Source organism: Carcharodon carcharias, chromosome X (assembly GCF_017639515.1).
Source record: "Carcharodon carcharias isolate sCarCar2 chromosome X, sCarCar2.pri, whole genome shotgun sequence".
In the NCBI taxonomy this organism is placed as follows: domain Eukaryota; kingdom Metazoa; phylum Chordata; class Chondrichthyes; order Lamniformes; family Lamnidae; genus Carcharodon; species Carcharodon carcharias.
The window spans coordinates 19,309,997-19,333,042 of NC_054507.1; the positions used below are offsets into that span (position 1 = coordinate 19,309,997).

General features: G+C 45.7%; 1 protein-coding gene across 4 annotated transcripts in view; it reads left to right on the top strand.

The window, feature by feature from the left end:
- Positions 1-23,046, top strand: part of pym1 (PYM homolog 1, exon junction complex associated factor) — a 94,522-nt gene that overhangs the window by 54,843 nt on the left and 16,633 nt on the right. For all 4 annotated transcript variants that reach the window (XR_005941964.1, XR_005941963.1, XR_005941966.1 and 1 more), the window contains 5 exons: positions 1,392-1,637; positions 1,897-2,008; positions 2,752-2,919; positions 4,893-5,026; positions 7,024-7,611. The gene's annotated coding sequence lies outside the window, so the exon portion shown is untranslated. The remainder of the gene's footprint in view (positions 1-1,391; positions 1,638-1,896; positions 2,009-2,751; positions 2,920-4,892; positions 5,027-7,023; positions 7,612-23,046) is intronic.

Genomic DNA, 23,046 nt, shown 5'->3' on the forward strand with positions numbered 1-23,046 from the left:
CTCCCTCTTGCATTCTTCATTTCTCAACCACTATCCCCATCTACATTCTAAGTCGCAGTGCTTTTCAGTAGTGTGTGTTGTCTTGTGATTTGAAACTCTGTGATGCTGGCAGAGAAAACATTTAACTTACCAATCTTAAAGTACACCCCAGACATGACCTTGAGTGAGGTCAGGAAAGCCATACAAACTGTGCTCTAGTACTGGAGTGACGTCACTCCCCTCACTTTTCAAGCCATCAAGAATGGACAAGCTGACATTGCAACCCATTTTGCTCGTGGAAGCCATGATGGTAACACGTGTTTCAATGGGCCAGTTAGGAGAATTGTGAGGATCCTGGGGCTAACAGATAGGAGCAAGACCTGCTTTATTATAGCTCTGAGAGGGTTGTGAATGAAGTAAACTGAATAATGGACCAAAACTTTGAAACTACCTTGACCTGTGTGGAGTCGATTAGGCTGGGTTTGGATTTCTTGATCAAGGACTTTAGTTGAGAAAAGCACCGAAATCCAGACCGACCAGCATGGAAAAAGGGCCTTTTAAGTTGTGCAATGCCACAGAATGAAAACCAGGTTAAATTTGTGGAGAGAGAGACACACGGAGTTAATGTTTCAGATCAGTGATCTTTTACCAGAACTGGTAAAAGTTAGAGATGTAACAGGTTTCAAACAAGTACAGAGGCAGGAAAAGGGTGAGAGGGAGGGATAGAACAAAAGGGAATATCTGTGATAGGCTGGATGACAGGAGAGATTAAATGACAAAAGGGATGATGGTGCCAGGCAAAAGGAGATGGTAATGGGACAAGTGAAGATAATGAAAGATGGGTCTTGAGGAGGTGCAAACCTGAAAACCTGACTCTGTTTTTCTGCATATATATTCCCAGACCTGCTGAGTATTTTCAGCCTTTTCTGTTTTAATTTCAGTTTTCCAGCATCTGCAGCATTTTGCTTTTGTGCCAGTTATAAATTTGATAGGCAAGTTAGAAAGCTCAGTGGGAGGCCACTTGGGGACTGTTACAATTCACCTCAATTTGCACCCCCACCCCAATTACTTGCGTGTAAGAAGAACTGGAGGATAGAGCTATCAATTTACGTTCAGTACAAATAGGAATCACTTATTGGAGATGAAAGTCAAAATTACCAATGCTGGAAATCAGAAATATACACCAAAAACGCTGGAAATATAAAGCAGCACCTAGGGGAAAAAATGGCAGGTGCCAGTTTTATACAGTCATTAAATTGGGATATAGTCGACAGTGAATGGAAAACATTTTCTGCAGCAGCATGTGAGGATATGTGAAACTTACAATCGACAGCTTATGTAAAATCTCAGCCAACTTACTTCAAACCGTACACTAGATCTGAACCCTACATGTGTCTCATGTTCTTCTCCAGGTAGGACCCTCACACATTTCTTCATCCCTGAGGATAGGCGGGCCTACTTTGATGAAGGTGAGACCTGGACACAAGTAACAACACAAGGGACTAACCTGAGCTTGGTTGTGGCCTATGAGATTGGACACGTCCTCAGACTTGGCCACTCCAAGGTCCACAGTGCCCTAATAGCATCATTCTACTCTGGGTACAACCCAGCTTTCCGGCTACACTCAGATGACACAAAAGGAATACAAGCTCTTTTTGGTAAGTAACAGCCACTTGTCTCAATTGTATTTGTTTGATCCTCTTCCCCACCAAGCCCAGAGTTTCTGAGGCTAGCTGTAAAAGCTCCAGTTGAGATCAATTATCTCAACACAGTCCAATGCTTGAAGCTGGGTCCTTTCTGAGGCATTTTTTGCTTGAGGCATTCTCTATTAATGATGGGGGTGAAATCAGTTGCTCTTGAAGATTGCCAGGAATGTATTGGAAATGTTGATTATCTTGTTTTTTGGGAATTCCCCAGGTAAAGAAGAATCTGACAACGAGCCCATCATCTTGGCGCTGCCACCGCATCAGTGCCACCAACCAGCGGAAACCAGATCACTGCATGGCAGATCTCAACGTCTTCATTCTCAGTAAGTCTTAGGCTTTAATGAGCAATGGGCAAAGGCACCTCTGTATAGAATAATAGTTGCACTATATTCAGATGACCTTACCCAAGACTTTCAGAGTAGATACAGTGTCAGCCATGACTCAGTGGGTGCCTTTCTCACCTCTGAGTTGGAAGGTTATGGCTTCATAGTCTCACTCCAGAGACTTGAGCACATAATCCAGGCTGACAATCCCAGTGCAGTACTGAGGAAATGCTGCACTGCCACAGGCACTGTCTTTTGGATGAGTTGTTAAACTGAAGTTGTCTGTGGGATCATGCTGTGGATGAGATGTTAAACTGAAGTTGTCTGTGGGATCATGCTGTGGATGAGATGTTAAACTGAAGTTGTCTGGGATCATGCTGTGGACAAGTTGGCTGCCTTTTTTCCTATATTGCAGCAGTGACTGCATTTCAAAAGTACTTAATTGGCTGTAAACACTTTGGCCTGTCCTGAATTTATGAAAGGTGTTATAGAAGTGCAAGTTCTTTTTCAACACAATTGGTCTCAGACTACTGTAGGAATGGAATGAGGGAATGAGAATTTGCACAATCTGTTTTGACCAGGGCACGCTCATGTCACAAGAGCCCTGGAGCATGGACATTTCATGCCACAGAGTGGAAAGCACCAACTTCATATACTGCATGTACAGGGATTGGCCGTGATCTGAATGAACACGGGATACTGTATATTTGTGAATCATCCTCATTGTGGCGTTTTCCCTTTAGGCTCAAGCCAGTAGGGCTATACCTTCAAAGGCCATTATGCTTGGATTGTTAGTGACAACCATGGCGCTAGATATCCCATAAGAATCAACCAACAGTAGAAGGAACTACCTGGAAACCTGGATGCTGCCATTCGCTCACAGTTCACTGGGAGAATGTTCTTCTTTAAAGGTAAGACAGCTGAATGACTTCACTGATGGGAGAGAGGGAGACAGCTGCCCATTTTGCTTGGCCTCTCAGGTTGTAAATACTCACCATAGAGCTCTTCCTGCACCATCACTGATGGATACTCACTCATACATAAGAAATTGAAGCTCAGGGCTGCAGTACCTGTAAGTGCATTGTCGTGGTGCTGTTGAGATTAGGGAGTTTGACAGGTGTAGTAGCATTGCCAGTAGATATTAGTGCTGCAACTGTTTGTAAAGTGCAGGTTAAAATAAGCTGAGGTCACTTAGCAGCTTTTACTGTTGATTTCAAAAGTAATAATTTTAATAGCTGAACAGATAAATTACCAGCAATATGTTTTTTTTTCTGTTCCTTCTCCTCCTCTCCTGAAGAGGCTAACACCCTGCTGGGATGAGCAGCCACCAACATTTCTCCCTGTGATAATTATTAACAACCTAGTCAGGGCAATGTGTGTTGGCAGGCAATTCGAGCAAGTGGGTGGAGTGAAAATCACAACCAAGCCCAAATACTATCCTTCCACAGGCACAGTCCCTGCAAGGGAAACCTGATAGCCACCAGAAGCTGGGAACTTGGCTGATTTACCCCTCCCTGTGCCATTCCTGTCAGGGCTCCTACAACAATTGGCGTTCTTTTTTTAATTCATTCATGGCATGTGGGTGTCACTGGCTAAAACAGTGCCCTTCTCTAATTGCCCTTGAGAAGTTGGTGGTGAGCAGCCTTCTTGAACCACTGCAGTCCATGTGGTGTTGGTACACCCACAGCACTGTTAGGAAGGGAGTTCCAGGATTTTGATCCAGTGACAGATGAAGGAGCGGCCAATATATTTCCAAGTCAGGATGGTGAGTTGCTTGGAGGGGAACTTCAAGGTGATTGTGTTCCCATGTATCTGCTGCCCTTGTTGTCCTAAATGGTAGTGGTTGTGGGTATGGAAGGTGCTGTCTAAGGAGCCTTGGTAAGTTCCTGCAGTGCATCTTGTAGATGGTACACACTGCTGCCACAGTGTATCAGTGGTTGAGAGCGTGAATATTTGTAGATGGGATGATAGATGGTGGACAGGCTTTGGGGAGTCAGGAGGTGAGTTACTCACTGCAGGATTCCTAGCCTCTGACCTGCTCTTGTAGCCACAGTATTTATATGTCTCGTCCAGTTCATTTCCTGGTCAATGGTAACCCCAAGGATATTGATAGTGGGGGATTCAACAATGGTAATGCCATTGAATGTCAAGGGGCGGTGGTTAGATTCTTTCTTGTTGGAGATGGTCATTGCCAGGTACTTGTGTGGCATAAATGTTACTTGCCACTTGTCAGCCCAAGCCTGGATATTGTCCAGGTCTTGCTGCATTTGGACATGGACTGCTTCAGTATCTGAGTCGCGAATGGTGCTGAACATTGTGCAATCATCAGCGAACATCCCCACTTCTGACCTTATAATGGAAGGAAGGTCATTGATGAAGCAGCTGAAGATGGTTGGGCCGAGAACACTACCCTGAGAAACTCCTGCAGTGATGTCTTGGAACTGAGATGATTGACCTCCAACAACTCTTCCTTTGTGCTAGGTATGACTCCAACCAGTGGAGAGTTTTCCCCTAATTCCCATTGACTCCAGTTTTGCGAGGGCTCCTTAATGCCACACTCATCAAATGCTACCTTGATGTCAAGGGCAGTCACTCTCACCTCACCTTCGGAGTTCAGCTCTTTTGTCCATGTTTGAACTCAGGCCAATTGTTGCAACACTAGCCTCACCCCAACTGAGATCAGCTGACTGAGCACAGAGATAGAACCTGGGATCTTTTCAGTTGGCATGATCCACCTAGTGAACAATTCACTGAGCCCATAATAGCTTTCTGTAACTGAAGAAATGATAATAGTCAGCCTTAAGATTCACATAAATAGTTAGGAACAAAAGTATTGATCCTGTGAAAGCTGAATGTTGTTCATGTTGTTCCAACTCTGTTACAGGTGATAAAATGTGGAGTTACCAAAACTTTGTTCTGCAAAAAGGATTTCCAAGATTGGTGATGCTTTACAATCTGCCTCCAAGCCCAGATGCTGCCTTCCAGTGGAAGGGCAACAGAAAGATTTTCATTTTTAAGGTATGATCTTTCCACCATTCCAGCACCGATGCTGTATAATCCAGGCCCAATAGTTCACGGGAGCAAAATTATATATTTATTTATTTACTTTTGGGATGTGGACTTCACTGACCAGACTGGTATTTATTGCCCACTTGTCCTGAATATGTGGTACTTAAATTGCTGCAGGCCCTGTGGTGGTGGTCCTTGCACACCGGTGTTAGACAGTTAAACAGATGGTCACAATTAGATATGCAAGTCAATTCTAATGCTCTATGAATTGTTATGACCCAGCAGTTGGTAAAACTGAGTTATTTAAAAATCCCAGAGGGAAACTTTAAACAACTGTCATAACCTATATTTTAAGTGTTCTGTTTGAGATGCAGCTCTAAATTCAGGAATCAGACCAGTTCTCGAGAGTTTTTATATTAAACAAAATAAAACGTTTTATTAAGTTACAACACATTAAACAAATACACATGGGTACAAATTACTACTATCATAACTTTTAACAAATTCTCAGACTAATCTCCACTAAGGCAACAGCAACCCATAGACTTTAAGCAGACACCAGGCAAAGCATTTTCACTTTACAAATTCAAAATGAGGTCCCTTTCACTTTGGTTCCTTTGCAGACACAGTGGCTTTGATCTTACATTACCTCTGCCCTGCACACACAAAACTGCTATTGGTTATATCCAGCACATCTCTTTGAATGTAAATTCTCACTGTATCACCAGCCCCTTTGAACTCCACCTCTTCTAGCAATAAAACACGTTTCATAGTACCAATTTTATTAGTAATATAAACATTGCTTGGTCTCTGCTAGCTAGGTGCCAGAATTCACTTCCCTTCAATAAAATGCAAATGCACTCTACCTTGCTTACATCTCAAAACTAGTATACCTTAAAGCGCCCAGACTAGCTGGCTTTAATCCAATTAAGAAACACCACAGACTACCCCTCTAAGAAAAAAATTCCATTAATATTTTATACATTAATAACTTCATGACAGAATGATACAAGTCATTGCTTCATAATCGTTCTCCGTAAATTGTTGTTTATTGTCCCAGAGCTGTTCCAAAAATAGAGTCTGCCAGTTTCAGCTTCCAGAGCTGTCTTAAGCAGTTGGTCTGCCAACTCTGGATGTTCCCACAGTTGTGTGACCCCGTGCATCTGACTCTTTGATCAATCTGATGCACCAATCTGCAGCTCTAGGGAGGTCTCCCTGCAGTGTGACACCCTGATCCGCCTTTTGCCTGACCACCCTGCATCTGAGTAACAAAGCACCACGGGCAGGAGAAGCATTCTCGTAATTGTGAAAGTAAAGCTTGCCCTCAATTAAGCACAGAGTTGTGATCTATTTGCGTAGCTTCCTTTGAGTTCAGTACTGCATTTTGGAAGGAAAAATGAAGAGAGGCAATATGAACTAAATGGCGAAGTTTCAAAGGTATGCAGCAAGAAAGAGACCTGAGGGTATCTTTGAACGTGGAAGGACAAGTTGATGAGGCTGTTAAGAAAAACATACAGGATCCTTGGTTTTATAAATAGAGGCATAGAGTACAAAAGCAAATAAGTTATGCTAAGCATTTATAAAACACTGGTTAGGCTTCAGCAAGGATGTCAAGATCTTGGAGAGGGTAGTGAGGAGATTTACCAGAATGGTTCCAGGGACGAGGGACTTCAGTTATTGTGGAGAGACTGGAGAAGCTAAGATTGTTCTCCTTAGGGCAGAGAAAGTTAAGAGGAGGCTTAATTGAGGCATTCAGAATCATGAGGGGTTTTAATAGAGTAAATAAGGAGAAACTGTTTCCAATGACAGGAAGGTCAGTAACCAGAGGGACACAGGTTGAAGATAATTGGCAGAAGAACTATAGAGGCTATTTAGAGAATTTATTTACACAGTGAGTAGTTGTGATCTGGAACCCACTGCCTGGAAGGGCAGTGGAAGCAGATTCAATAATAACATTCAAAAGGTAATCTGATAAATACTTAAAGGGGATATTTGTTTTGTTGTAGGACGATGGTTACTGGCAGTGGGAGGCAAACCACTGGAACAACCTCAGCAGTTCTCCAAAGAATATTGGCAACCTGTTCACCATCAAACCTCGATACTGCAATCACTTGGAAAAATGGTGAGATTTACTTGTTCATGGGGGATAAGTACTGACGTGTCAACAGTCAGTTACTCACAGAACCAGGATACCCAAAGAGCAAGTCCAAGATTTGGATGCAGTGTTTGTAACAGGGTGACCTGTACACATTGATTGGTTCAATGTTGAATATCAGTCAGTCATCTGGGGGGGAATCACAAAGGGGCCACTGATGGATATAATTTCATACATGGATACCTTTTGCTGGATTCGTGCATTGGATAGTTTTTACCATGAAGAAGACCACAACTGAGAACGTCTCGACACGTTTGATCTCTGAATCTTAACAAGCAAAAACAGGAGACATCTTTGATTACTCATTCCTAGGATGGATTCAGTGCCAATACTCCAGAGGGAAGAGGCCCAGTCAACAGGCTTCAACAAAGACAAGGAATTTGTTTCTCCTCGATATGTAAAGTCATCATTTTGTTGGATCATTAAAAAAGGAAAGCTGGTAAGTGGTAAGAAGAGTGATTTTGTGACAGCCTCTAACTTGGTGTCACTGATGTGTATTTGTGACAGGCCTCACATAGTCTCAAATCCAGCTCAGTGCTGAGCTCACCCTCTGGTAACATTAGTCTCTCTTCACTGCTTATTTTACACCCTGTGGTATAAAAACATTCTTGATAGACAGCACTGCTGCCTTATCACTAGAGTTTTTCTGTTCTTTAATGCTATTGGTTCACAACCCCCATCACTTACGGTCATATCACAAGTGTCAGCCTGCGATAGGTTGGCATTACTCTTACTTCAGAATCAAGGGTTGTGGACTTAAGCCCCACTCTAGCACATTTTCTAGGCTGACATTTCAGTGCTGTAAAGTGAGCATTGCACTGTCAGTGTTGCTGTCTTTCAGATGAGATGTAAAACTAAATCTGTGTGAGCTCAAGTGGATGAAAAGGATCCCATGGCACTATTTGAAAAAGAACGGGGATTTATCCCAGTGTTCTGGCTAACATTCCTCCCTCAACCCCCATCATCAAAACAGGGTATCTGACCATTTATCTCATTGCTGCTTGTGGGATCTTGCTGTGTACAAATTTGAGGCTACGGTTGCCAAAATAACAGCACTTCTGAAGTAATAATTTGGCTATAAAGAGGGTCAGGATGTCCTGAGAATGTGATGCCACACCATGTCAATGCAAGTTCTTTCATTCTATTTAAGGAAAGGTTTCTCATCATTGTGGATTTCGATCCTGGGGTTTAACTACATGCTCTCGAGCTGAATTCTATCTGTGTCACCTTCTTCAAAAGAAAGATGCTTTGTCTTCAAATAATGTTATTAAAGTAGTCTTTAAATTTTGCTGTCTGCCTCTTAAGTTTCATTGGTCAGGTTTTTTCACCCAGAAAATTTGCCATTAATTTCATGGTCACAAGTTTAGAATGTATAAAAAAGAGTGGATAGAGAAAATATAGAGATGTCACGCACCAAGAGATTCACCCAGAGAGGGAGAGTACTTCCCCGGTCATCTAGTGAGAACATGTCCCTCTTCACCCAGAGAAAGAGAGAGAAAACAAATCACTGTTCACTGAGAGAGAAAACAGATCCCTATTCAGAGAGAGAGAAAACAGATCTCAATTAAAACAGAGAGAGAAAAAAACAGATTGCCATTCACCAAGAGAGAGAAAATGGATCCCTATTCAGAGAGAGAGAAAACAGATCCCAGTTAACACAGAGAGAGAGGGAGAGAGAAAGAAAAACAGATTGCCATTCACCAAGAGAGAAAACTGATCCCTATTCAGAGAGAGAGAAAATAGGTCCCCATTCAGGGAAAGATAGAGAGAGAGAAAACAGATTGCTATTCACCAAGAGAGAGAAAATTGATCCCTATTCAGAGAGAAAGGAAACAGATCCCCATTCACAAAGAGACAAAAAAGCAGAACCCCATTCACCGAGAGAGAGCAAACAGATCCACATTCACAGAGGAGGGTGAAAACAGATCCCCATTCAACGAGAGAGAGGCAACAGATCCACGTTCACAGAGAGAAAAGAACAGGCCCCCATTCACGGAGAGAGAGAAATAATAGAACTCCATTCACCAGGAGAGAGAACACAGATCACCATTAATGGAGAGAGAAAACAGATCCCTGTTCACGAGAGTGAGAGAGAAAACAGATCCCCATTAAGCCAGAGGGAGAAAACAGATCCACATTCACCCAGGGAGAGAAAACAGATTACCATTTACCCAGAGACAAAACATCCCCATTAACCTAGAAAGAGGAGAGAGCCCCATTCACCCAGAGAGAGAGGTAGAGAGACAGAACAGATCCCCGTTTAGCCAGCGAGAAAACATCCCCATTTGTCTAGAGAGAAATCATCCCCTTTACCGAGAGAGAAAACAGATCCCATTCAAGCAGAGGGAGAAGACAGAGCCCATTCACCCAGAGAGAAACCAAAACCCCATTCACCCAGAGGGAGAGAACAGACCCCCATTCACCCCGAGGGAGAAAACAGATCCCCATTTACCCAGAGAGAAAACAGATCCCCACTCACCCAGAGAAAAAACAGATCCCAAACTACTCAGAGAGAGAGAACAAACCCCCATTCACCCAGAGAGAGAACACAGATCCCCATTCACCCAGAGAGAGAAAACAGATCCCCATTTACACAGAGAAACAACAGATCCCCATTAACCCAGAGAGAGAAAATAGATCCCCATTCACCCAGAGAGAGAAGACAGATCCCCATTAACCCAGAGAGAAAACAGATCCCCATTCACCCAGAGGGAGAAGACAGATCCCCATTCACCCAGAGAGAAACAACAGATCCACATTCACCCAGAGAGGGAAAACAGATCCCCATTTACCCACAAAGAGAAAACAGGCCCCCATTCACCCAGAGAGAAAATAGATCCCCATTCACCCAGAGAAAATCAACAGGTCCTCAATCACCCAGAGGGAGAAAACAGATCCCCATTTACACAGAGAGAAGACAGACCCCAATTTACCCAGTAAGAGAAACAGATCCCCATTCACCCAGAGAGAAACAACAGATCCCCATTCACCCAAAGAGAAAAGAGATCCCCATTCACCCAGAGGGAGAAAATAGATCCCCATTCACCCAGAGAGAAACAACAGATTCCCATCCACCCAGAGAGAGAAAACAGATCCCCATTCACCCAGAGGGAGAAAACAGATCCCCATTCACCAGAGAGAAACAACAGTTACCCATTCACCCAGAGTGAGAAGACAGATCCCCATTCACCCAGATAGAAACAACAGATCCCCATTCATCCAGAGAGAAAAAACAGATCCCCATTTACACAGAGAAACAACAGATCCCCATTAACCCAGAGAGAGAAAACAGATCCCCATTAACCCAGAGAGAAGACAGTTCCCCATTAACCCAGAGAGAGAAAACAGATCCCCATTCACCCAGAGAGAAACAACAGATCCCCATTCAAACAGAGGGAGAAGACAGATCCCCATTCACCCAGAGAGAGAAAACAGATCCCCATTCACCCAGAGAGAAACAACAGATCCCCATTCACCCAGAGGGAGAAGACAGATCCCCATTCATCCAGAGAGAAACAACAGATCCCCATTCACCCAGAGAGGGAAAACAGATCCCCATTTACCCACAAAGAGAAAACAGGCCCCCATTCACCCAGAGAGAAAACAGATCCCCATTCATCCAGAGAAAACCAACAGGTCCTCATTCACCCAGAGGGAGAAAACAGATCCCCATTTACACAGAGAGAAGACAGACCCCAATTTACTCAGTAAGAGAAACAGATCCCCATTCACCCAGAGAGAAACAACAGATCCCCATTCACCCAGAGGGAGAAGACAGATCCCCATTCACCCAGAGAGAAACAACAGATCCCCATTCACCCAGAGAGAAACAACAGATCCCCATTCACCCAGAGGGAGAAGATAGATCCCCATTCACCCAGAGAGAAACAACAGATCCCCATTCACCCAAAGAGGGAAAACAGATCCCCATTTACCCACAAAGAGAAAACAGGCCCCCATTCATCCAGAGAGAAAACAGATCCCCATTCACCCAGAGAAAATCATTAGGTCCTCATTCACCCAGAGGGAGAAAACAGATCCCCATTTACACAGAGAGAAGACAGACCCCGATTTACCCAGTAAGAGAAACAGATCCTCATTCACCCAGAGGGAGAAGACAGATCCCCATTCACCCAGAGAGAGAAAACAGATCCCCATACACCCAGAGAGAAACAACAGATCCCCATTCAGCCAGAGATGGAAAACAGATCCCCATTTACCCACAAAGAGAAAACAGACCTCCATTCACCCAGAGGGAGAAGACAGATCCCCATTCACCCAGAGAGAGAAAACAGATCCCCATTCACCCAGAGAGAAACAACAGATCTCCATTCAGCCAGAGAGGGAAAACAGATCCCCATTTACCCACAAAGAGAAAACAGGCCCCCATTCACCCAGAGAGAAAATAGATCCCCATTCACCCAGAGAAAATCAACAGGTCCTCAATCACCCAGAGGGAGAAAACAGATCCCCATTTACACAGAGAAGACAGATCCCAATTTACCCAGTAAGAGAAACTGATCCCCATTTACCCAGAGAGAGAAAGCTGATCCCCATTCACCTAGAGAGAAAGAGATTCCTATTCACCCAGAGAGAGAAAACTGATCCCCATTTACCCAGAGAGAAATCACCCCCATTTATCTAAAGAGAAAACAGATCCCAATCTATCCAGAGGGAGAGAACAGACTCCCAGTCACCCAGAGAGAAAACATCCCCATTTATCTAAAGAGAAAGCAGCTCCCAATCTACCCAGAGAGAGAGAACAGGCCCCCATTCACCCAGAGGGAGAAAACAGATCCCCATTCACCCAGAGAGAGAAGACAGATACCCATTCACCCAGAGAGAAACAACAGATCCCCATTCACCCAGAGAGGGAAAACAGATCCCCATTTACACAGAGAAGACAGATCCCAATTTACCCAGTAAGAGAAACTGATCCCCATTTACCCAGAGAGAGAAAGCTGATCCCCATTCACCTAGAGAGAAAGAGATTCCTATTCACCCAGAGAGAGAAAACTGATCCCCATTTACCCAGAGAGAAATCATCCCCATTTATCTAAAGAGAAAACAGATCCCAATCTATCCAGAGGGAGAGAACAGACTCCCAGTCACCCAGAGAGAGAAAACAGATTCCCATTCACCCTGAGGGAGAGAACAGGTTCCCATTCACCCAGAGGGAGAGAACAGATCCCCATTCACCTAGAGAGAGACAACAGATTCCCATGACCCCAGAGAGAGAAAACAAATCCCCATTCACCCAGAGGGAGAAGACAGATCCCCATTCACCCAGAGAGAAACAACAGATCCACATTCACCCAGAGAGGGAAAACAGATCCCCATTTACCCACAAAGAGAAAACAGGCCCCCATTCACCCAGAGAGAAAATAGATCCCCATTCACCCAGAGAAAATCAACAGGTCCTCAATCACCCAGAGGGAGAAAACAGATCCCCATTTACACAGAGAGAAGACAGACCCCAATTTACCCAGTAAGAGAAACAGATCCCCATTCACCCAGAGAGAAACAACAGATCCCCATTCACCCAAAGAGAAAAGAGATCCCCATTCACCCAGAGGGAGAAAATAGATCCCCATTCACCCAGAGAGAAACAACAGATTCCCATCCACCCAGAGAGAGAAAACAGATCCCCATTCACCCAGAGGGAGAAAACAGATCCCCATTCACCAGAGAGAAACAACAGTTACCCATTCACCCAGAGTGAGAAGACAGATCCCCATTCACCCAGATAGAAACAACAGATCCCCATTCATCCAGAGAGAAAAAACAGATCCCCATTTACACAGAGAAACAACAGATCCCCATTAACCCAGAGAGAGAAAACAGATCCCCATTAACCCAGAGAGAAGACAGTTCCCCATTAACCCAGAGAGAGAAAACAGATCCCCATTCACCCAGAGAGAAACAACAGATCCCCATTCAAACAGAGGGAGAAGACAGATCCCCATTCACCCAGAGAGAGAAAACAGATCCCCATTCACCCAGAGAGAAACAACAGATCCCCATTCACCCAGAGGGAGAAGACAGATCCCCATTCATCCAGAGAGAAACAACAGATCCCCATTCACCCAGAGAGGGAAAACAGATCCCCATTTACCCACAAAGAGAAAACAGGCCCCCATTCACCCAGAGAGAAAACAGATCCCCATTCATCCAGAGAAAACCAACAGGTCCTCATTCACCCAGAGGGAGAAAACAGATCCCCATTTACACAGAGAGAAGACAGACCCCAATTTACTCAGTAAGAGAAACAGATCCCCATTCACCCAGAGAGAAACAACAGATCCCCATTCACCCAGAGGGAGAAGACAGATCCCCATTCACCCAGAGAGAAACAACAGATCCCCATTCACCCAGAGAGAAACAACAGATCCCCATTCACCCAGAGGGAGAAGATAGATCCCCATTCACCCAGAGAGAAACAACAGATCCCCATTCACCCAGAGAGGGAAAACAGATCCCCATTTACCCACAAAGAGAAAACAGGCCCCCATTCATCCAGAGAGAAAACAGATCCCCATTCACCCAGAGAAAATCATTAGGTCCTCATTCACCCAGAGGGAGAAAACAGATCCCCATTTACACAGAGAGAAGACAGACCCCGATTTACCCAGTAAGAGAAACAGATCCTCATTCACCCAGAGGGAGAAGACAGATCCCCATTCACCCAGAGAGAGAAAACAGATCCCCATACACCCAGAGAGAAACAACAGATCCCCATTCAGCCAGAGATGGAAAACAGATCCCCATTTACCCACAAAGAGAAAACAGACCTCCATTCACCCAGAGGGAGAAGACAGATCCCCATTCACCCAGAGAGAGAAAACAGATCCCCATTCACCCAGAGAGAAACAACAGATCTCCATTCAGCCAGAGATGGAAAACAGATCCCCATTTACCCACAAAGAGAAAACAGACCCCCATTCACCCAGAGAGAAGACAGATACCCATTCACCCAGAGAGAAACAACAGATCCCCATTCACCCAGAGAGGGAAAACAGATCCCCATTTACACAGAGAAGACAGATCCCAATTTACCCAGTAAGAGAAACTGATCCCCATTTACCCAGAGAGAGAAAGCTGATCCCCATTCACCTAGAGAGAAAGAGATTCCTATTCACCCAGAGAGAGAAAACTGATCCCCATTTACCCAGAGAGAAATCACCCCCATTTATCTAAAGAGAAAACAGATCCCAATCTATCCAGAGGGAGAGAACAGACTCCCAGTCACCCAGAGAGAAAACATCCCCATTTATCTAAAGAGAAAGCAGCTCCCAATCTACCCAGAGAGAGAGAACAGGCCCCCATTCACCCAGAGGGAGAAAACAGATCCCCATTCACCCAGAGAGAGAAGACAGATACCCATTCACCCAGAGAGAAACAACAGATCCCCATTCACCCAGAGAGGGAAAACAGATCCCCATTTACACAGAGAAGACAGATCCCAATTTACCCAGTAAGAGAAACTGATCCCCATTTACCCAGAGAGAGAAAGCTGATCCCCATTCACCTAGAGAGAAAGAGATTCCTATTCACCCAGAGAGAGAAAACAGATCCCCATACACCCAGAGAGAAACAACAGATCCCCATTCAGCCAGAGATGGAAAACAGATCCCCATTTACCCACAAAGAGAAAACAGACCTCCATTCACCCAGAGGGAGAAGACAGATCCCCATTCACCCAGAGAGAGAAAACAGATCCCCATTCACCCAGAGAGAAACAACAGATCTCCATTCAGCCAGAGATGGAAAACAGATCCCCATTTACCCACAAAGAGAAAACAGACCCCCATTCACCCAGAGAGAAGACAGATACCCATTCACCCAGAGAGAAACAACAGATCCCCATTCACCCAGAGAGGGAAAACAGATCCCCATTTACACAGAGAAGACAGATCCCAATTTACCCAGTAAGAGAAACTGATCCCCATTTACCCAGAGAGAGAAAGCTGATCCCCATTCACCTAGAGAGAAAGAGATTCCTATTCACCCAGAGAGAGAAAACTGATCCCCATTTACCCAGAGAGAAATCACCCCCATTTATCTAAAGAGAAAACAGATCCCAATCTATCCAGAGGGAGAGAACAGACTCCCAGTCACCCAGAGAGAAAACATCCCCATTTATCTAAAGAGAAAGCAGCTCCCAATCTACCCAGAGAGAGAGAACAGGCCCCCATTCACCCAGAGGGAGAAAACAGATCCCCATTCACCCAGAGAGAGAAGACAGATACCCATTCACCCAGAGAGAAACAACAGATCCCCATTCACCCAGAGAGGGAAAACAGATCCCCATTTACACAGAGAAGACAGATCCCAATTTACCCAGTAAGAGAAACTGATCCCCATTTACCCAGAGAGAGAAAGCTGATCCCCATTCACCTAGAGAGAAAGAGATTCCTATTCACCCAGAGAGAGAAAACTGATCCCCATTTACCCAGAGAGAAATCATCCCCATTTATCTAAAGAGAAAACAGATCCCAATCTATCCAGAGGGAGAGAACAGACTCCCAGTCACCCAGAGAGAGAAAACAGATTCCCATTCACCCTGAGGGAGAGAACAGGTTCCCATTCACCCAGAGGGAGAGAACAGATCCCCATTCACCTAGAGAGAGACAACAGATTCCCATGACCCCAGAGAGAGAAAACAAATCCCCATTCACCCAGAGGGAGAGAACAGACCCCCATTAACCCAGAGAGAGAAAACAGATCCCTATTCACCCAGAGGGAGAAAAGAGATCCCCATTCACCCAGAGAGAAACAACAGATCCCCATTCACACAGAGAGAGAAAACAGATCACCATTACCCAGAGAGAAACAACAGATCCCCGTTTACACAGTGAGAAACAACAGATCCCCATTCACCCAGAGAGAAGACATATACCCATTCACCCAGAGAGAAACAATAGATCCCCATTCACCCAGAGAGGGAACACAGATCCCCATTTACACAGAGAAGACAGATCCCAATTTACCCAGTAAGAGAAACTGATCCCCATTTACCCAGAGAGAGAAAGCTGATCCCCATTCACCTAGAGAGAAAGAGATTCCTATTCACCCAGAGAGAGAAAACTGATCCCCATTTACCCAGAGAGAAATCATCCCCATTTATCTAAAGAGAAAACAGATCCCCATTCACCCAGAGAGAAAACAGATCCCAATCTACTCAGAGGGAGAGAACAGACCCCCATTCACCCAGAGAGAGAAAACAGATCCCCGTTCACCCAGAGAGAGAAAACAGATCCCCATTCACCCAGAGAGAAAACAGATCCCCATTTGTCCAGAGAAAATCAACAGGTCCTCATTCACCCAGAGGGAGAAAACAGATCCCCATCGACACAGAGAGAAGACAGACCCCAATTTACCCAGTAAGAGAAACAGATCCCCATTCACACAGAGAGAAACAACAGATCCCCATTCACCCAGAGGGAGAAGACAGATCCCCATTCACCCAGAGAGAGAAAACAGATCCCCATTCACCCAGAGAGAAACAACAGATCCCCATTCAGCCAGAGATGGAAAACAGATCCCCATTTACCCACAAAGAGAAAACAGACCCCCATTCACCCAGAGAGAGAAGACAGATTCCCATTCACCCTGAGGGAGAGAACAGGTTCCCATTCACCCAGAGGGAGAGAACAGATCCCCATTCACCTAGAGAGAGACAACAGATTCCCATGACCCCAGAGAGAGAAAACAGATCCCCGTTCACCCAGAGGGAGAGAACAGACCCCCATTCACCCAGAGAGAGAAAACATCCCCATTCACCCAGAGGGAGAAAACAGATCCCCATTTACCCTGAGAGAAAACAGATCCCCATTCACCCAGAGAGAAAACAGATCCCAATCTACTCAGAGGGAGAGAACAGACCCCCATTCACCCAGAGGGAGAAAATAGATCCCCATTCACCCAGAGAGAAACAACAGATTCCCATTCGCCCCGAGAGAGAAAACATATCCCCATTCACCCAGAGGGAGAAAACAGATCCCCATTCACCAGAGAGAAACAACAGTTACCCATTCACCCAGAGGGAGAAGACAGATCCCCATTCACCCAGAGAGAAACAACAGATCCCCATTCATCCAGAGAGAGAAAACAGATCCCCATTTACAAAGAGAAACAACAGATCCCCATTAACCCAGAGAGAGAGAAACAGATCTCCATTCATCCAGAGAGCGAAAACAGATCCCCATTAACCCAGAGAGAGAAAACAGATCCCCATTCACCCAGAGGGAGAAGACAGATCCCCATTCACCCAGAGGGAAACAACAGATCCCCATTCACCCAGAGAGGGAAAACAGATCCCCATTTACCCACAAAGAGAAAACAGGCCCCCATTCACCCAGAGAGAAAGCAGATCCCCATTCACCCAGAGAAAATCAACACGTCCTCATTCACCCAGAGGGAGAAAACAGATCCCCATTTACACAGAGAGAAGACAGACCCCAATTTACCCAGTAAGAGAAACAGATCCCCATTCACCCAGAGAGAGAAGACAGATCCCCATTCACGCAGAGGGAGAAGACAGATCCCCATTCACCCAGAGAGATAAAGCAGATCCCCATTCACCCCGAGAGAAACAACAGATCCCCATTCACCCAGAGAGGGAAAACAGATCCCCATTTACCCACAAAGAGAAAACAGGCCCCCATTCACCCAGAGAGAAAACAGATCCCCATTCACCCAGGGAAAATCAACAGGTCCTCATTCACCCAGAGGGAGAAAACAGATCCCCATTTACACAGAGAGAAGACAGACCCCAATTTACCCATTAAGAGAAACAGATCCCCATTCACCCAGAGAGAAACAACAGATCCCCATTCACCCAGAGGGAGAAGACAGATCCCCATTCACCCAGAGAGAGAAAACAGATCCCCATTCACCCAGAGAGAAACAACAGATCCCCATTCACCCAGAGAGAGAAGACAGATCCTCATTCACCCAGAGAGAAACAACAGATCCCCATTCACCCAGAGAGGGAAAACAGATCCCCATTTACCCACAAAGAGAAAACAGGCCCCCATTCACCCAGAGAGAAAACAGCTCCCCATTCGCCCAGAGAAAATCAACAGGTCCTCATTCACCCAGAGGGAGAAAACAGATCCCCATTTACACAGAGGGAAGACAGATCCCAATTTACCCAGTAAGAGAAACAGATCCCCATTCAACCAGAGAGAAACAACAGATCCCCATTCACCCAGAGGGAGAAGACAGACCCCCATTCACCCAGAGAGAGAAAACAGATCCCCATTCACCCAGAGAGAAACAACAGATCCCCATTCAGCCAGAGAGGGAAAACAGATCCCCATTTACCCACAAAGAGAAAACAGATTCCCATTCACCCAGAGAGAAGACAGATCCCCTTCACCCAGAGAGAAACAACAGATCCCCTTCCCCCAGAGAGAGAAAACAGATCACCATTACCCAGAGAGAAACAACAGATCCCGTTTACACAGAGAGAAGACAGATCCCAATCTACCCAGCGGAAGAGAACAAGCCCCCATTCACCCAGAGAGAAAACAGATCCCCATTCACCCAGAGGGAGAAAACAGATCCCCATTCACCCAGAGGGAGAGAACAGAACCCCATTAACCCAGAGAGAGAAAACAGAGCACCATTCACCCAGAGAGAAACAACAGATCCCCATTCACCATGAGGGAGAGAACAGATTCCCATTCACCCAGAGGGAGAGAACAGATCCCCATTCACCTAGAGAGAGAAAACAGATTCCCATGACCCCAGAGAGAGAAAACAAATCCCCATTCACCCAGAGGGAGAGAACAGACCCCCATTCACCCAGAGAAAATCAACAGGTCCTCATTCACCCAGAGTGAGAAAACAGATCCCCATTTACACAGAGAGAAGACAGACCCCAATTTACTCAGTAAGAGAAACAGATCCCCATTCACCCAGAGAGAAACAACAGATCCCCATTCACCCAGAGGGAGAAGACAGATCCCCATTCACCCAGAGAGATAAAGCAGATCCCCATTCACCCAGAGAGAAACAACAGATCCCCATTCACCCAGAGGGAGAAGACAGATCCCCATTCACCCAGAGAGAAACAACAGATCCCCATTCACCCAGAGAGGGAAAACGGATCCCCATTTACCCACAAAGAGAAAACAGGCCCCCATTCACCCAGAGAGAAAACAGCTCCCCATTCGCCCAGAGAAAATCAACAGGTCCTCATTCACCCAGAGGGAGAAAACAGATCCCCATTTACACAGGGGGAAGACAGATCCCAATTTACCCAGTAAGAGAAACAGATCCCCATTCAACCAGAGAGAAACAACAGATCCCCATTCACCCAGAGGGAGAAGACAGACCCCCATTCACCCAGAGAGAGAAAACAGATCCCCATTCACCCAGAGAGAAACAACAGATCCCCATTCAGCCAGAGAGGGAAAACAGATCCCCATTTACCCACAAAGAGAAAACAGATTCCCATTCACCCAGAGAGAAGACAGATCCCCATTCACCCAGAGAGAAACAACAGATCCACATTCACCCAGAGAGAGAAAACAGATCACCATTACCCAGAGAGAAACAACAGATCCCTGTTTACACAGAGAGAAGACAGATCCCAATCTACCCAGCGGAAGAGAACAGGCCCCCATTCACCCAGAGAGAAAACAGATCCCCATTCACCCAGAGGGAGAAAACAGATCCCCATTCACCCAGAGGGAGAGAACAGAACCCCATTAACCCAGAGAGAGAAAACAGAGCACCATTCACCCAGAGAGAAACAACAGATCCCCATTCACCATGAGGGAGAGAACAGATTCCCATTCACCCAGAGGGAGAGAACAGATCCCCATTCACCTAGAGAGAGAAAACAGATTCCCATGACCCCAGAGAGAGAAAACAAATCCCCATGCACCCAGAGGGAGAGAACAGACCCCCATTCACCCAGAGAGAAACAAATGATCCCCATTAACCCAGAGAGAGAAAACAGAGCACCATTCACCCAGAGAGAAACAACAGATCCCCGTTTACACAGAGAAGACAGATCCCAATTTACCCAGTAAGAGAGACAGATCCCCATTTACCCAGAGGGAAAAAAACAGATCCCAATTCACCCAAAGAGAGAAAACAGATCACCATTTACCCAGAGAGAAAACGGATCCCCATTCACCCAGAGAGAAAACATCCCCATTTATCTAAAGAGAAAACAGATCCCAATTTACCCAGAGGGAGAAAACAGATCTCCATTCACCCGGAGAGAGAAAACAGATCCCCATTTACCAAGAGCGAGAAAACAGATCCCCATTCGGCCAGAGAGATAAAACAGATCCCCTTTCACCCAGAGAGAAAAAAACAGATCCCCATTCCCCCAGAGGGAGAGAACAGACCCCCATTCACCCAGAGAGAGAGAGAGAACAGATCCCCATTCACCCAGAGAGAGAGAGAACAGATCCCCATTCACCCAGAGAGAGAAAAAAAAACAGATCCCAATTCACCCAGAGAGAGAAAACAGATCCCCATTCACCCAGAGTGAGAAGACAGATCCCCATTCAGTCAGAGAGAAACAACAGATCCCCATTCACCAGAGAGAGAAAACAGATCCCCATTCACCCAGAGAGAAACAACATATCCCCATTAACCCAGAGAGATAAAACAGATCCCCATTTACCCACATAGAGAAAACAGGCCCCCATTCACCCAGAGAGAAAACAGATCCCCATTCACCCAGAGAAAATCAACAGGTCCTCATTCACCCAGAGGGAGAAAACAGATCCCCATTTACACAGAGAGAAGACAGACCCCAATTTACCCAGTAAGAGAAACAGATCCCCATTCACCCAGAGAGAAACAACAGATCCCCATTCACCCAGAGGGAGAAGACAGATCCCCATTCACCCAGAGAGAGAAAACAGATCCCCATTCACCCAGAGCGGAACAACAGATCCCCATTAACCCAGGGAGAGAAAACAGATCCCCATTTACCCACAAAGAGAAAACAGACCCCCATTCACCCAGAGAGAGAAAACAGATCCCAGTTTACCTAGAGAGAAAACAGATCCCCATTTACCCAGTGAAGGAGAAAGCAGATCCCGATTTACCTAGAGAGAAAACAGATCCCCATTTACCCAGTGAGAGAGAAAACAGATCCCAATTCACCCAAAGAGAGAGAACAGATCCCCATTCACCCAGAGGGAGAAAACATGTCCCCTTTCACTCAGAGAGGAACAACAGATCCCCATTCTCCCAGAGAGAAACAACAGATCCCCATTCACCCAGAGAGAGAAAACAGGCCTCCATTCACCCAGAGGGAGAAGACAGATCCCCATTCACACCGAGAGAAACAACAGATCCCCATTCCCCCAGAGGGAGAAAACAGATCCCCATTCACCCAGATGGAGAAGACAGATTCCCATTCACCCCGAGAGAAATAACAGATCCCCATTCCCCCAGAGAGAAACAACAGATCTGCATTCACCCAGAGGGAGAAGACAGATCCCCATTCAGTCAGAGAAACAACAGATCCCCATTCACCAGAGAGAGAAAACAGATCCCCTTTCACCCAGAGAGAAACAACAGATCCCCATTAACCCAGAGAGATAAAACAGATCCCCCATTCACCCAGAGAGAGAAAACAGACCCCTATTCACCCAGAGAGAGAAAACAGATCCTCATTTACACAGAGAGAAACAACAGATCCCCATTAACCCAGAGAGATAAAACAGATCCCCCTTTACCCACAAAGAGAAAACAGACCCCCATTCACCCAGAGAGAGAAAACAGATACCAGTTTGCCTAGAGAGAAAACAGATCCCCATTTACCCAGTGAAGGAGAAAGCAGATCCCCATTTACCTAGAGAGAAAACAGATCCCCATTTACCCAGAGAGAGAGAAAACAGATTCCAATTCACCCAAAGAGAGAGAACAGATCCCCATTCACCCAGAGGGAGAAAACAGGTCCCCATTCACCCAGAGAGAAACAACAGATCCCCATTCTCCCAGAGAGAAACAACAGATCCCCATTCACCCAGGGAGAGAAAACAGATCTCCATTCACCCAGAGGGAGAAGACAGATCCCCATTCACCCTGAGAGAAACAACAGATCCCCATTCCCCCAGAGGGAGAAGACAGACACCCATTCACCCAGAGGGAGAAGACAGATCCCCATTCACCCCGAGAGAAATAACAGATCCCCATTCCCCCAGAGAGAAACAACTGATCTCCATTCACCCAGAGGGAGAAAACAGATCCACATTCACCCAGAGGGAGGAGATAGATCCCCATTCACCCAGAGAGAGAAAACAGATCCCCATTCACCCAGAGGGAGTGAACAGATCCCCATTCATCCAGAGGGAGAAGACAGATCCCCATTAACCCAGAGAGAAACAACAGATCCCCATTCACACAGAGATAAACCACAGATCCCCATTCACCCAGAGAGAAACAACAGACTCCCATTCACCCAGAGAGAAACAACAGATCCCCATTCACCCAGAGAGAAAACAGATCCCCATTTACACAGAGAGAAACAACAGATCCCCATTCACCCAGAGAGAGAGAAAAAACAGATCCCCATTCCCCCAGAGAGAAAACAGATCCCCATTCACCCAGAGAGAAACAACAGATCCCCATTCACCCAGAGAGAGAAAACAGATCCCCATTCACCCAGAGGGAGGAGATAGATCCCCATTCACCCAGAGAGAGAAAACAGATCCCCATTCACCCAGAGAGAAACAATAGATCTCATTCCCCCCAGAGAGAGAAAACAGATCTCTATTCACCCAGAGAGAAACATCAGATCCCCATTCCCCCAGAGAGAGAAAACAGACCCCATTCACCCCGAGATAAACAACAGATCCCCATTCACCCAGAGAAAGAAAACAGATCCCCATTC